The 16067-nt window shown below is 36.8% G+C and overlaps 1 long non-coding RNA gene across 4 annotated transcripts in view; it reads left to right on the top strand.

Annotated features, from left to right (window-relative positions):
- LOC306660580 overlaps positions 1-14290 on the top strand; it is a 52712-nt gene extending 38422 nt beyond the window's left edge. For 3 of the 4 annotated variants that reach the window (XR_013763678.1, XR_013763679.1, XR_013763680.1), the window contains 4 exons: positions 1997-2220; positions 2870-2955; positions 5522-5599; positions 8134-8607. This is a non-coding gene — a long non-coding RNA (uncharacterized lncRNA). Of the gene's footprint in view, positions 1-1996; positions 2221-2869; positions 2956-5521; positions 5600-8133; positions 8608-12227 lie in introns of those variants that run through there. The other variant, XR_013763677.1, reaches the window with a different exon arrangement.
- Positions 14291-16067: the final 1777 nt, after the last annotated feature.

Here is a 16067-nt window from a genome sequence, read left to right as displayed (position 1 = left end):
TCAGCTTTAGAGTCTCTTTAGACCTGACTGTTTTTAGGAACCCTCTAGTGCTTCAACTCTGAGTTAAGGGTGCCCACTGTTACCCCTCAGCTGCACATCCACCTATCATCTCTGTGGATCGAATGGTCTCTTTAGGAGTTTCTATTTTTCATTCTTCCATAAGTCCTTTGGAGAAAGTGATTTGCCAGATGTCTACTATCTAGCACCTAAATAATAAATATTTGGGAGAAAAAAAAGAACCAATGAATACCTCAAAACAGGGCCCATCAATATAAGCAGGGCCTCTCTTGCTGGCTGAAACAAATTCTGTGTCCCCTTCATTCTTTATTCCTAAATCCAATGCTGGTAGAATCATATTTCATCCAACAGAAAAAGGGCATCAAAGAACGGTTAGGATTTGCACCATCTCTAAAGATCATCTTCATCTTACAGATGAAATTACAAAAGCCCAGGGAGACTCCATCACTTCCCTGTCCTCCCATTGAGAGCTCCTGAAACTCCTGTCCTAGGAGCCTCTTTTTCCAGGCCTTTAAAATTTTGCCACTTTGATATGGATAAAAACAGTGGTTCAGTTTTTTTGTTTGTTTGCTTTCATTTGATCCCCCATGGATTACTACTGAGTTGAACATATTTCTAGTACTTAGAGTCAACTGAGGTTTCTTGGTACTCAGTTGCCTGTGTATCGTCTTTGCCCATTTTTGATTGGATCATTTGTTTTTTCTTATTCGTTTTTAGGAACTCCTTCTATACTCTATCATTTCTAGGACTTCTAAACATCCAATAAATTTGAAGATACTTCCTACCTGTGACCCAATGACTCTATGAGTAAACATATACCATCGAGAGAAATTCATCCACATGCCCAGGGAAATATTTGAGAGCATGTTTCCTGTGGTGCTTTTCATAAAAGCACAAAATTAAAACTACCTACATGCACGTTTACCTCCTCATTTGTCATCTACTCCTGAATAAGTCATTAAATTATGATGTGTTCATATAATGGAAATAGGAGCTTCAATGAATGAATTGGCTGTACATGTTATCAACAAAGATGGTGCCAGAAAATTCAATACACACAGTTTTTCATAGGCCCAAGTTTGAAAATCCCAAGAAACATTCTAATAATGTTTATGAGTAAATACATATAGGATAAAAGCAAAGGACACACACTGCAGAACACTGCTTTCATCTGGGCAGAAGGCAGGATTAAGATAGGACATTCAACTGGGTCTGTGATGTTTCTTCTTTAAAAGAGATTTGTGGGGTAATGGCAAAATATTAATGTGTTAGATTTGAGCTGTGGGTAAATGGATGATTGGGATATTATTATCTATTCTTTGTGAGTGCTTGAAATACTTTTGGAATAAGGAAAAAGTGGTGAGCAAGGTATGCCAGAATCTTCTTCCAGGCAGAAATGATAGAATATGTGCATCTCTGAGGTCTGGGAAAACAGGATACATTTGAGGAACTTACAGATGGAAGAAAGAGTTCCAGTATCTATCAGGGGAAGTTTCTAGTGGGGGAAAATAAGAAAAGGAAAAGAAAGTAAACAAAGGCTGATCATGAGATACTTTGCTGGCTGATTAGTGTCGGGAGGAATTAGAGGCCTGTAAACATTAAAATTCCTAGAAGGAGAAATATATCAGTGCGAGCAATGCTTTTAGATTAATCCTTTCTAACCCATTAACAGCAATAGATTATAGAAGCTAAAAAATTACTCAAAGTTCATCTAGGCCAACCCTTTCTTATTAGTCATTTAAAAGAAAAAAAGCCCAGAAAAATTGAAATGTAAAGAGGAGAGAGGGATTTTGTATGTGGATATTGGGATAAGCATAATCAAGTCATTCTATGTATTTATATTGTTGACTGCTTAGGTGATATAACTGTACTGTAGAGACAGGTTTTTGAGAGAATGTTAAAGAGGATAAGTGAATTTTGATTAGGAGGTAAGGATGTTGTTGTGACTAATGCAGATGTGCTGTTGCTTATGATACAGGGTATTCAGAATGGAGGCATTCATGGGGGACATTGCAGTCAAACTGCTGATATTCCACCATTGTGCCTGCTGGGTCCTGCTTGCTGGCTGATCAATATCATGCTGAATCCCTCCACCTTTTATGGCTCCAATAAAGACTAGTTAGGTGACCCAAGGCTAAGAGATAACTATGAGGACCTTTTATGAAGATCTACAAAAGGTGATCTAAAGTCACCGCCACTAAGGTGAGTCACTGTGACTTTTTCTCAGGGACTTTTCTTCTGATTATACTCAAGTTGTGAGCTCTGGTATGCACCACTAGCATTCATCTTTGCCTCGTCTACATGGATCTGAGGATCACTGTCAGATATAACACTGGTTAAGATAAAGTAGCATGAACTTTATCTGTCTAAATCAGCTCATCCATAACTTTCCCATCATAAGTGATCTCACATGCCTCTCCAGTAAGAGATATGGGTCTTCAGATGCCAGAGGAGCTTGACGCTTCCTTTGACATGAACACACGGGACTGTTCAGAGAAGTTCTTCTGAAAGTATCATCAGAAGCTTTTCTTCCACAGCATATCAATACTGCAGTGACTTTACTAGATAGCTAATTGCATCTTCCAAGGAATAGGGAACTTTATCCTCAATAAGTGAGATAGAAGACTGCAGGCTTCAGCATGTTGATGACAGGCTAGACTAAATTTAAAAAAAAAATCAGAGACTTAAACTTCTCTTGATCACCTCCCACTCAGGCATCACCAGGTTAGCTCCTTCTATTTTGCATGATCTTAGGACCTTAAGTTGTCCTTTGTAAGACTTATGGATATTTTAATTAACTACCAATTTGTGTGATTTGTGTTTTTGTTTTTGTTGTGGTTTTGTCTTCTAGATAGACTATAGAATCCATGAGTCTAGGGACCACATCTCCTTTATTGTTTGCAATATCCTGGAGCCTAGCCTGCTGTCTAGTTTATAGTAAGTGTTCAGCATGTACTTGTTGAATGTATATGATTAAATGAGTAGATGAATGAATGAATGAAGAATAAGTAAATCAGTGGGTGGTATATGAGGAGGCCCAGGAAGGTCAATGAGGAGGGTAGATCTGTGAAAGGATGTCACAGGTAGGGCTCTTCTTCAACTCATTAACTTCAGACGGGGATAGGAGCACCAAATGTTTTAGGGTCAGGAAGGAGAAATCCCTGGCAGAGAGGGAAACAAGGAACTTTCTGAGAATAAAGGAAATAAGTTATTGTTGGAGGTGGTGCAAAGTCAAATTCATCATATTTCTTAATTTTTCCTGGGTTGGCAATATGAGAATGATCTAAGTGATATTGCAACGTCACTCCACAACTTCAAAGGATAATAGTATCTAAAGAAGGACCATCTCTTTAAATGTAAGTGTAGTCAGTATAGAATTTGCAAGTTTTGGATCCTGGTAATCCTTAAAATTTTCACACAAGGGTTTATTGTAACTGGCATTATCTTTTATAACATAATTGAACTACCTATTCTTGAGATGACTTAGGAATAAAGGCATTGCATAAATATGAAATAGTATTACTATACCATAACTGTTTGATTCTAGATGAATTACCTTAAGGAACAAAGTATTTCTACCACTTTCACATATATCTAAAACTTGGTTTATGAGAGTCCCAGAATAGGAAGTACAAAAATCCAGAGCACATGATTCAGTGGTCTGTTTGATCTAACTAACTCTCTTCCCTGTTTACCTTATAACTATATCTACATTAGCCCAATCATAGAAATGTTATGATTTAAAATATTTTATCTTTTGTTCTGGGGTTAATATAGAGGTATAAATTTCATGGTGATCATCATTGACGTTAAAAATTGGTATACTTCAAGTCATTTTTTTGGTTCAGAATATACTAAGAGTTCTGTGATACTATTGTTCCTTTTGAACATATCACAAGTATGACTAGGTCAAAGGTGCAGTTTGATTTTGGCATATTGTTTCTATAATAAGGAGGTATCATTAGTATTTTTTAAAAATATGACCTCCCTAGCTTCCTTTGTTCAAACTGTGTATGTAAGTAGCAACATGAAAGTTTTCCCTTCTTTTTTAGAGTAGATAATAATTGGAGTTTTTAAAGTAGACTTTAATTTAGGAGTTTTATCAGAAAAACCAAGCAGAAAGAGTTTCCATTACCTCCCCTCTCCCCAAACTCCAGTTTTTCCTATTAACATTTGCTTTATTGTGACACATTTTTACAATTGGTGAATTAATATTGGCATATTATTATTAACTAAAGGCCAGGATAGACATCAGATTTCCCTCTTTGTACTCTCCAGTTCTGTGGCTTTTGATAAATGCATAATGACACATACCCATCATTACTGTAACATATAGAAGAGTTTCACTGCCATACAAATTTCTTGTGCTCCATTTATTCATCCTTCCTTTTTTTTTTTGTCTCACAAAACCCCTCAGTAAAATAATTTTACAGAAAGTTGAATTTTATTATTCTAATAGCGAATTGAATAATGCCAGAAACACAGTTAAAAGTTAATGGCCATGTATAATATTTAATTTTCATCCTATTATTATTTTCATCTTCTTATTACTTCAAGCTCTACATTTGAACAATACATTTTACAAACATGAATTTGTATAATTACTTGGAAAGCTTATCAATTAATTCTTTTCATCAGCTATTTTTTGTCTCTAGTATTGGAAACCCCTTACTTACTCCAGCCCTCAAAAAAAAAAAAAAAAAAAAATGATGTGTCTGGAATAAGAATGGGGATTTTCTTCCTTATTTTTCTTCCTCTACTATTGGAGGTAATGCAACTTTCCACTACAGCTCATTTGTGAGTATATTCACCCCTGGTTTCTAAGTCGTCAATATAATCACATACCCCGGTCAGTCACACCATTTGCAGCAGCAGCAGCAACATCCAGAATCATCACTAAGTACCTAAACCTGAACAGCACTGTTAAGTATGACCCATGGGAACCACTCGATAGTCATTCTCTGGATCCCTGAGACCTGCTCAGAGTTTTCCTTGCTTCCCAGACAGGGTACTGGGATTAGGGAAAACTTCTACTTGGCATTGTCAAGCAGGCAGGCTTAGATTCTTGGAGTGGATGCCCTTACCCCAACTTTGCCATAGAGCGTCACACTCGACCAAAAGGATGAGACTCTCCCAGCTCTACAGCTACTGAACTCCCTAAAGAATAGTTTGCCTAATTCATATATTACTCTCGCCAGCCTTCACAGAATCCAGCACTTCCTCTGGAGTATGGTACTTCATTGTTTTTCTTATTAGTTCAAAAATAAAGCATGTTGAATACATTACCATGGTTACTCTTCTAATTAATGAAAAAACTGTGCTGAGTTTAAAACAACTAACTCTTTTCATATCCAAGTTACTTTCAGGAGCTATTAGAAACCATTACCTTCCTCTACATCAGAGGTGTCTTATGACTAAAGGTTGAGACAGCCCCCATGATGCTCTTTAACAATGACTCTTGTGTTTCTTTTGGTAAACTCATAATGTTAATTACACTCTGCAGCAGGTGGAGCAGCTTCCATCAAGGACCTCAATGCACCTAACAACTGCTATGAGTCATCGAAGCTCTTCTATAATGGAGGTAAGTATCCATGGTCACAATTTTTATAGCTACAGAAGCACAAAGAAAGTTAAATGTTTTGTTTTTTAAAGAGGAATATATTTTCGTCAAAAGTTTTAGTCATCATTTCCCAAAGCAGAAACTCTCAATGAGCACTTACTGAATGAATATGAATGAAATATCTCATCAGCAATATTTGGTTTTCCTGGCAAAGAATACCTGCATAATATTAACTATTTTGAAGAACGACAGGTGACTCTATCAGGAGCTATCTGCTGCTAGTTAGTCAATTTTTACAATGATTAGTGTAGAAAGTTACTATTGGATCATCATAGTGATATGGTAAACCCAGAAAATAGAAAAGGTCATTTTTTTTTTAACATGATGTAGAAACATTGAAACTTAGAACTAAAAGATTCCAGAGATGATTAAATCAAGCACTTTTGTATTTTAGATGAGAAAATTGAGATCCGGAAAGGTTAATAAGTGGCTTGTATGAAATCACTCAGCTTTTAAAACCTTAATTTAATTTCTATGTATTCCCTCCTATTTGAGAAAGCGTTTAATATGGCTTGGTCACTCAGTTGGTTAGTGGCATGGATAACTACAGTCCAGGTTCCTGATCCTAATTGGTCCATCTTCACACTAAATTGCATTTCTAAAAACTTTCACAAGTATCTTTATCCACCCTAAGTATCATTAAAAAAATTAGGATGTGAGAGTTGTCAGGAGGTCACTTCTGTTACCCTTTTCTTTAATTGACGGAGAATTTAATATCCAGGAAGTTGAAGGGAAGCCTACAAGGCCCCTTGGTTGGTTACTGGCATGCAGAGACCTCCAACACTCATACTTTCCTTTCCAAGAATCTGGAACTTTCATCTATTAATTACGATCCCAGAAACCAAAACCACCAATACAATTTTATCCTGGCTTTTCTGAAATCTGCTTTTACTAAAAACAAATGGAAAATAAACAAGGTAATATTAAGGAATTAAAAATGATTTTAAAGAAGAGTCCAGGGCAGGTAATCAGGGCAGTAGTAATTATTTGATATCTTCTAAATCTCAGACTCCAGACAATGATGACTATAATTTATCACAAGGAACTGAGGTATTGTAAGATTCTAAAGTGCATATTGACTTTTCAGAGAATGAACTAACTCCATCAAGGTTTCAAGGCTATGTGTATTTATTTGTAATGAAAATTGGCAGCTGGGTGTGGTAGCATGCTCCTGTAATCCGTTTCTCAGGAGCCTGAGACAGGGGGATTGCTTGAATCTGGGAGGTCAGGGGCTGTCTAGGCAACATAGGAAGACTATGCCTCAAAGAAAGAAGAGAGAGGAGGAGAGAGAGAGAAAGCAAGGAAATTGGCAATCACAAGTAAAATGTATGGTAACCCTCATTGAACAATAACATCTAACTAAATAACAAACTGATTTTTTTTAAACTATCACCGATAATCTGGGATTTTTAGCATTTTTATCTATTTAGAGTTTGCATCATCCTATTCTCCAATCACCAAATTAAGCAGAACGCTTGAATCAGTTTTTAAGACAGTTTTTCCTCTTATTTTATATATCCTTCCTTCCTGTAGAAGTTAGCACTCACAAATATACACTTTTGATCATCTAGCCTACTTTACAAAAGTTAGAAAATAAAAGCGTCCATTTCAGATAAATATTGCTGTATAATTGGACTTGCCATTTGTATCGTTTTTAACTGAAGTAGGTCATGAAAATGGGCAGTTCTTTGGATATCCCTGTAAGCTAGTAAAACAGACTCCTGCGATTATAGAAGTGGAGAAGTTGAGGGCTTCGGTGTGGCTGGGAGGGGGAAGTACTGGCTAAAGACTTTTCATGAGTCATAGTTATCAAGTTGTCGAACATTCTGGTTATATCCTCAACTTTAATGGCAGACTAGATCTGGTGAGTTTGTATTGGGCTCTGATTCTAAAATTTACTTACCTCTAGACTCGTTTGCTATTGCTAATATTTGCCCTACTGCCTTGACATCCCGCATCCTTAACACACACAAGCTCACTTATGAAAATGACGCCCTGTTACCATTTGTATAGGAAATTAACCATGGAGGTTGCCATTACCTTGTGTTTATCTCTCTGTGCGTACCAGGGTCTTCAAAAGTTTGTGCTGTGGAATTTGCACTGTGAGTTGAATATTAATAATAAGATAAGGAGAAGAAACAAGTTTCTCTGTTCCTTTAAAGCCTCAAATTGGCACCGTGAAGAGGAAAATCAAGTGTGCCAGTTCTGCACATAGTATCTTGTTACTACCTCATGATAATTGAAGGAATCACGTTTAGATATTTTTAGATCACAGCTTTGATTTTTTAAGTAAAACATTCAAGAAGTCAGCATCCTTTACATTAGCTACCTGCTTTGTTTTACTAGAACTATGAAATTTTAGCTTTTTTACTCCTTTTTATACCTTTTTTTGAAGTGGAATCAGGATGAGCAAAGACATTTACCACAAGACAAAAAACATTTAGGACTCCTTCAAGAGATACATTAATAAGCTATTTTGTTCCTTTATTTTCTAGGCATGGATGCTTATTTCTATGGAATTTTCCTCTGGCGGGCTCTTACCTTCCTCTCCTTGTCAAGGCCCCTAACTTCAATGTAAAACAGGCAAAAGATCTACAGAGGGTATTCTCGGTTTGTATGTAAATGAGACTTAAAAAGAGAAAGCTGAAAAAAATTTAAAACATTAAGAAAGAGAAAGTTGAGATGAAAAAGTTGAGATTGTGCAATTTCTTTTTATTCTTTCTTATAGCTGATTGATGGGTAAGCCCAGAGGCACCTTTTTAATCTGTGGTTGTTCCATGTGCTCTTACATCTTCTATGATCTGGGATACCAAAGTGCTTAACAGCATTGGAATAGAATCCTCATAATATCTATTAAAATTAAATAGAAGGCCTGAATTATTGGCCTCATTTGTTAGAAAAGAAAATGGGGAAGTTGATGTGAATTACCTGAACCCCCAAATATGAGCAACTGAAAAACTATGTCCAAATTCTTTCCCTAAGAACCTGAATTCATATCAGTTCAACTCCCAGGAAGCAGTTTCAAAAGAGAACAGGGCAAGTTTAATGTTCAGGCCAATGACTTCATTACTTAGAGTGACAACACAGTTTCCTATATATCGCATTCTGTGTTTGCAAGAAAAGTGTGGACAGCAATGTGGTGCTCAATCAATTTTCAGATATGGGCATGGAGTGAATAGTTGGTAACTGTTATAAATGGATGGGATTCAAATTGACTTCAATATAATAAACAAATTGAGAAATTTATTTGCCAAAGTTCCTTAAAATTATTATAACTCTAGGAATCATTCTATCAATGAAATCAGCCAAATCTCTATCATATGCAAAGCGTGGTCCCAGGTGCTGCAGGGATCCAGGAATAAGCATGCAAAGGGCTTGCCTGGGCACAGATCAGCTAATGTGGAATATGTGCTTACATGGGGCAATGATTTCTTTTTTTACCAATATTGAAGAAGCAGGTCATTTTTCTGCATTATCTACTCTATTGCTTTGGTTATACAGTCTCTTGTTTTCAGGAGGATTTATATTACAGCATTCCTCTTTATTATTTCCTTATATCTCTTTAGCATTCTTGAGGTCTTAGCAATAGTTATTTTGATCCCATCTTGTAGACAATGAGCTGAAGTTAAATGGATTGTTCAAGTTAAAGCAAGAGCAAGGATCAGACCTCTGCCTCCTATCTGCACCTTTCTCTCCTTTCCTTCCTTCCTTCCTTCCTTCCTTCCTTTCTTTCTTTCTTTCTTTCTTTCTTTCTTTCTTTCTTTCTTTCTTTCTTTCTTTCTTTCTTTCTTTCTTTCTTTCTTTCTTTCCTTCTTTCCTTCTTTCCTTCTTTCCTTCTTTCCTTCTTTCTTTCTTTCACTAAAGTGCTCTGTCTAAAGACAGGCTATTTGAACTTTCTAGTAGGAAGTTGGAAGGTGCTTAATAAATTTTTTTCTTCAGTAAGATTTCTTTGATTAAAATATTTTATCATAATAAAATTGCAAAAAAAGCAAAAATAAAAATATGTAAATACATATTATTCCATTCACAGTTTCTCTCTCTCTCTCTCTCTCTCTCTCTCTCTCTCTCTCTCTCTCTCTCTCCTTTTTGCAATACTGGAATTGGACCCAGGGGTGCTCTACCACTGCCCTTTCACATTTTATTTTGAGAGGCTTGCTAAGTTGCTGAGGCTGGCCTCAAACTTGTGATCCTCCCACCTTAGCCTCCTGAGTCATTGGATTATAGGCACACCCCACTGCATGTGGACAGTCTCTCTTTCTTGGTAATTTTCTATGCGAATACAAATTTTTCAAATGAGAGCCTATTACATCAATACTTCTGTGTTCAATAAATTTTGAGATTGCTGTATTAACAGTGTGAATTACTATAAAAGAATTTTGTCCCCTCTTTATGATACATATTCTCTGTTTCTGTCATTTATTTATTACTTTTCTTATTTTCTGAATTAGGTTTTGGTTGTCAGAGAGTGGAATCCATATCTGACCCACTTTCGTTTTTAATTTCCTAGCATTTAACACTATGCACGGAACAGAATATATGCTTGATAAGCGCTTGCTGAATGAATGGATGGTTTCTTCCCCTGGGGAAAATACAATACAAATGCATTGGTAACGGTGGATTCTGCTCACCTGCTGTCCTTCTTTCCTTCTGTTGAGTTCCCTAAAGCTGTGACTGGATCTTTTCTGTTTCTAGTTGCATAGGTGGTAATTGAAAGCTGAACTCTAAATCTTGGTCTCATATTTCTAAAGTCTCCCTCAGTGACTTCCTTGTTCCACATGAGTACTCCATAAGTGTTTGTGGGATGAAGGGAGCAAGAAAGGGAGGAAGGGAGAAAAATTGGCTAATAACTTTTCACAATTGTTGCATTCTGTCTAAGGGCTGAGAATACTCTCAATACTCTATCTGGATCAAGTCATTTATGTCCCTCGACAATACTATTAAGCAGGTCCAATCAGTATCCCCAGTAAACAAAACCAAAACACAGTCTGAGTAAACAGTCTATCCAAACTCACATAGCTGATAAATACTAAAGGCAGAGTTTGAATCCAGTGTTCTTATCACCACATTTGACATCTTGACACAGCCACAAGGAGTTTCAGTAAAGCACAGCAGAAAAGAAGAAAAGAAGGAAACAATGGTTACTGATGGAGCATTAGTGACTGCCAGCATATGACAATGGAGAAAGCACTAGAGAAAGATCTAAAATTCCTCTATCCCAATAATAATTATTCCCTATTCATTTAACTTCATCTGATTCTCCAGCCTCGCTCTTCTAATCTGATAGATGGGTCTGATTATTCTAGACCTGCTTTACACAGAGTTGTATATTTCTGTGAGCACCATTGGAAAGCAATCAAGTATGAAGTGCTATGACCATACAAGCTAAATGTTTTGATAGCTCTTACATGTGTGGCACAGCATATTTTATGTTACTCTCAACAGATCTTCACAGAACACATATATTTTACTTTAGTCAACTGAATAGAAGCACAAAGTAAGCCTTATTAAACAATTGATTCTGTCGTAATGTTGTGTGATAAAATACAGAAACTTCTAATGTTGCTATAGACCTTCTATATAGCTTTATGATGGAGGTGGATGGAATTTAAGTTTAATATTTGACATATCTAGCATTATTCCACTACCTCACAATGGTGGTGGGGGCGGTGGTGGTAGTTGTTGGTGGGGGGGGGGGGGGAAATATATAATCAGAGGAAAGAGCTCCACCTACTGATCAGCAATATCACTTCCTACCCACACCCTTGGAAATCCACACACACTGCAACTTGGAAAATGACTTTAGGGTCATAATTATCACCACCACCCTAAATACACACACACACAGAAGCCCTGCTGTGTGTTGAGTATTTGTTGTGTACCAGGTAACTAAAAGTTATTTCTGTTATTCCCAATGACAACCCCAGAAATGGCCATTGAAAGTAGAACCTGAATCCAGACCATCTGGGCCCAGAGCCTGAATCTTCCGTTTTCCAGGTGTGTGACTTTGGGCAATTTACTTACTACCCCTGGGTCTTCATTAACCAGGGATTTTAATAACTGCAGCCTCACTGGGTTTTCATGAGTTGATGAATGAATATTTGTGAAGAATTTACATAAATACTTGATATATATTAAGTATATGTGCGATAGATTTTAAAAAGAAAAAAAAAAGATGCCAGATATTTCAAAAGTTTATCACAGAAGTCAAAGTGGCAAAGTCAGGAGTTGAACAGAACCTGACCCCAATGCCTGGGCTCCTCAGCACCAAGCTGTGCAGATTTTAGTGCATGACTAAAGAATGAAATATAAGCTACAGGAATGAAGACATTCCTTATAGGAATGATGGTTTAAATGAATGAAATGAAGTTTAGCTTCTCCTCACTGTAATTCTTATCTCAGATTCCTAATCATTGCTTCTCCAATCCTTAGCTTCATTCTTTTATCCCTACAGGAATTTTCATGAAAAATAATGATAGCAACCCAGATGACATATATCATAAAACACTTCTCCTTTTATTTTCCTTGTTATTTGGGGGGTCCTTCCTCAGCTCATCTTTGCTATTTATACTTATAAATTTCTCACTTACAGGTTCTGTCTCAACTGAATTGTTAGAAGCATTTACTTAACTCCTATATCAAGCCACACTCCAGGAGGGAGAATCTCTTCACTATGTTGAAGTTGTTCTTGGGAGGGTTCACTTTCCAGAGAGACCAGAGAAAAGAGACTTGGTGTTTGGCATTATATTGAATTGGCCCCAAAGGCTGAAGCAATGACTTTAGACTCTTTGGAAGAATTTTGAATTTGGATTGAAGGATGGAACAACCTGCTTTAGGTGGACTGGCAATTCCTACTTCATAAAAACTGAGAACCAAAATGGAAGGGAAAATATTAGATATAAGTTCTGAGCATCAGCAACCCCAAACTAAAGTTGAATGGGACACAGCCATAGGGGTGGCCCAGGACATACTGCTCCTTTTCCCTCCTAATGTGAACACATTATTAGATGTAGTCAACTTAATGATATGGGAGATGGGATAAAATATTTGGAAACATGACTGGATAATGATGATATTTTAAGTATGGTTGAATCTATCTATATTTTACATGGGATTTACAAAATTTGTTAAGCACCTGGAGAGAAACAAAGATAATTAAAATGTTTGGAAATAGAATAGATGAAAAAAAAAAAGTCAAATGACCGTGGGGAATTTAATTTGGAAAAAAAGCAATTAGGGATAACATAAGTGTTTTTAAGTCTATGGAATGTTATTTATTAAAGAAATAAGTATTTGTTCTCTATTTCCATAGAGATCAGAATGGGCTTAGATTGCCACAAGAAAGCTTATATTCACACACAAGAAAGAGTTTCTTGATTAAACTCTAGAACTTACTAGGGAAGGAAATTGTGGGTCTTTGCTCCAGGAAATCTTTAAGAATTGAAGAGGTAAACCCTGGGTAATCTGATGTGGTGTTGGGTTGAAGCAGAAGGCTTAACTGGAATTTCTTTAGGTCTCATCTAGTACTTAAATGTTGTGATTGCATAAATAAGAATTTGTCCACAAAGCAGGAAAAGGAGCAGACAGCACAATTAGGCAGGGCCCATTTAGCAATGCAGTTATTGTACCTGAGTGAAGATTTTGGAAATCTGTCCTTTGAAGCAGAGTTAGAATGTCATAGCCAGAGCCTTGTGAACACCTTGGAAAGCCCAGATTAGGCATTCATATTTTATTTTAAGCCTTTCTGTTAGGGTCAACTTGCATAGCAAAGGACATAATCACCACCTTCCTTTTGTGGGAGAATTTGTGGCTATTGTGTGTGCGTGTGTTGTACAAAATAATAATTTATGGTATAGTAAATATATTAGATGGACTTGTCTGAACTTAGTACAATCTAGTCAATTACTTTTTAGTATTTTTCTGATGTGGATCTCAAAAATTGAAATTAAAGGTAATGAGAGTATATGGGAATGTGGCTAAAGTACCTCCCATGATTTTGAAAATAAAATGTTCAATTTTTAAAAATTAATTTTCCTTAATGTTACGTTGGAAAATTCTTACACAATGGATAAGATGAGCCATCTATACATGGCTAATGGAGAATTTGGGAACAATGAACACTTCAGTGAACGTACTCTGAGGAAGAGTATCAGAAAGAAGGACTAACATGTGATTTGTAACTCAGTATATTGAATCTCAAATATTGCTTCCTTTCCTGTTTTGGAGGAAGCCTCTTTGATGCCAAGGTTCATCAACTCTGGAGTCAGAAAAGGCCGAGTCACAAAAGCCACAGTGATGAAAGGAGAGTTGGCAAGACTCTCGTCTATTGGCTGCTATTGAAGATCAGCTTAGACCTGTGTTCTGATTTCATCCATGCTCCTCGTAAAGCAAACTTTAGATGACTTCCTCTGCACAGGGCTCAATGATGGGAGGAAGCTGATTGATCTACCAACCTTCGCCATGGTTGACTTTCTCACTGTAAATAACTGATAGAGCAGTCCCTGTAAGTTGACTTAGTGTAAGCTGATTCACAGGAGATGGCTCACTCAATGGTGCATCGCCATTAGGGACCTGAATCTATAGGTTTCACATCCTGGGACAGTCATTACGACGAATGCCAGCAAGTTGGGGTTTATCTGTGTGATTTTATCTCTCTCTCTCTCTCATCTTCTTCAAACTAAAACAAAAATACAATTTTAAAACATATTCATTCAAGTAATTTTCTTCCCAGCTCACACAGATGAGAGCCACAAATTCCCCCACAAAAGGAAGGTGGTGATTATGTCCTTTGCTACGCAAGTTGACCCTAACAGAAAGGCTTAAAATAAAAAATGAATGCCTAACCTGGACTTTCCAAGGTGTTCAGCTAAAGGATAGAAGCAAGCAGACTTGGTCAATCTTTGGGGGAAGAAGGTGCCAAGAGGCTCTTTGGCTGCCTAGCAAGCAGTATAATTCTCATACAAGATCAGTGGTGGGACTGATGACTCACAAATTCAATAACCACATTTATCAGACACTTTGTACGTCAATAGTTTTGAAACGTAATGACCCTGGTACTCACTTAGACACAGACTAGTAGTTTCCTGCTTTTCTCTCCAGTGCCCCAATATAGGGGCTTTGACTCGACAACAGGGAGTTATATCACGAAACTGTGTGCATATATGTGCGTGACTTCTAGATAGGAATGGATTCCCCAACCCTTGCACAAGGACCTTGGTGAATCTCACTGCCATCCTACCTCTGGTTGTGACCTTATCAGATTTCACAAGCTAAACGGGCCTCAACTGGGGCAGTTTGTGAATGGCAGCTATCCAAGAAAAACCAGGTGCTGCAGGAAGTGGAACTGATGATTCAGTCAGGTGTATTCTTTCTTATGATTCAGGCTGACCCACTAACTAATCATTGTGAGTGGGCACTCCATTCTCAGGGGTGCCTGTGAATAAGATGGGGAGTAAAGGTCTTAATCACGTTTGCTGACTGAAGAGCTTTCACAGAAATTGTTCTATCTAATGCCTTTAGAATTTCAAAATAGAGGAATCAATTCTAGGTTATTAGTAATACCATTTTAGGTATTCTATATGCTCTACTTCCTATCTTTACTCAATAGTGCAATGTGGGATATATGTTATTAAGTACCCAAGGCATTTTACTTCAGAGCTAGTTTTGCATTTGGCAGTGAGTGTATTGTCTTAAAACTTTTTATGGGTGCATTATAATTATGCATAATAGTAGAATTCATTATACCAGATTTGTACATGTACAAAACATAATTTGATCAATCTCATCTCTCAGTGTTTTGCTTTTAGTTTGTTAAATCTTTGGACTTTAAAGAAATGTGTACATAAGACAACTTGCTGCTTTTATTTATTCATCATTCACCCTACAGGTTTTATAAAAGACTACCAAAATAAATACAATGAATTACTAAATAGGAAAACTTTAGCAAGAAGAAAATATGACTAAGAAAGTGAGGCAGGATAGAAGTGAGAAAGCTGTATATGTGAAAGTATCTGTAGCATGTTTTAGGTTATCTACAAAGCACAGTTATAGCAGAACTCTTTTGCCTAACTCAGAGGAGAAAGCATAATAATTAGGCTCTGCTATTTGCCATGAGATAGAACTGGATTTGCCTCTCAGGTCTATCATTTACTATTTATGTCATCTTGGGAACATTAATTGTGTGTGTGTGTGTGTGTGTGTGTGTGTGTGTGTGTGTGTGTGTGTGAATACTGCAAAATGGAGGTAAGGATAGTATCCACCCCCAAGAGTTATTAGTATTAAAGGAGGTAGCCCATGTGAAATTATTAACATGATGTCTAGGACATAGTAAGGGTTATCAATTGGCAACTATTTTTATTATAAGAATTTTTATTATTAATCTTTTTTTGTGGTGCTGGGGATTGAACCCAGGGCCTTGCATACACTGAGCACA

This window comes from Sciurus vulgaris (genome assembly GCF_902686455.1).
Source record: "Sciurus vulgaris genome assembly, chromosome: 4".
NCBI classification, from domain to species: domain Eukaryota; kingdom Metazoa; phylum Chordata; class Mammalia; order Rodentia; family Sciuridae; genus Sciurus; species Sciurus vulgaris.
The sequence above is the reverse complement of the archived record's forward strand: the minus strand, read 5'-3'. Positions and strand labels throughout refer to the sequence as shown.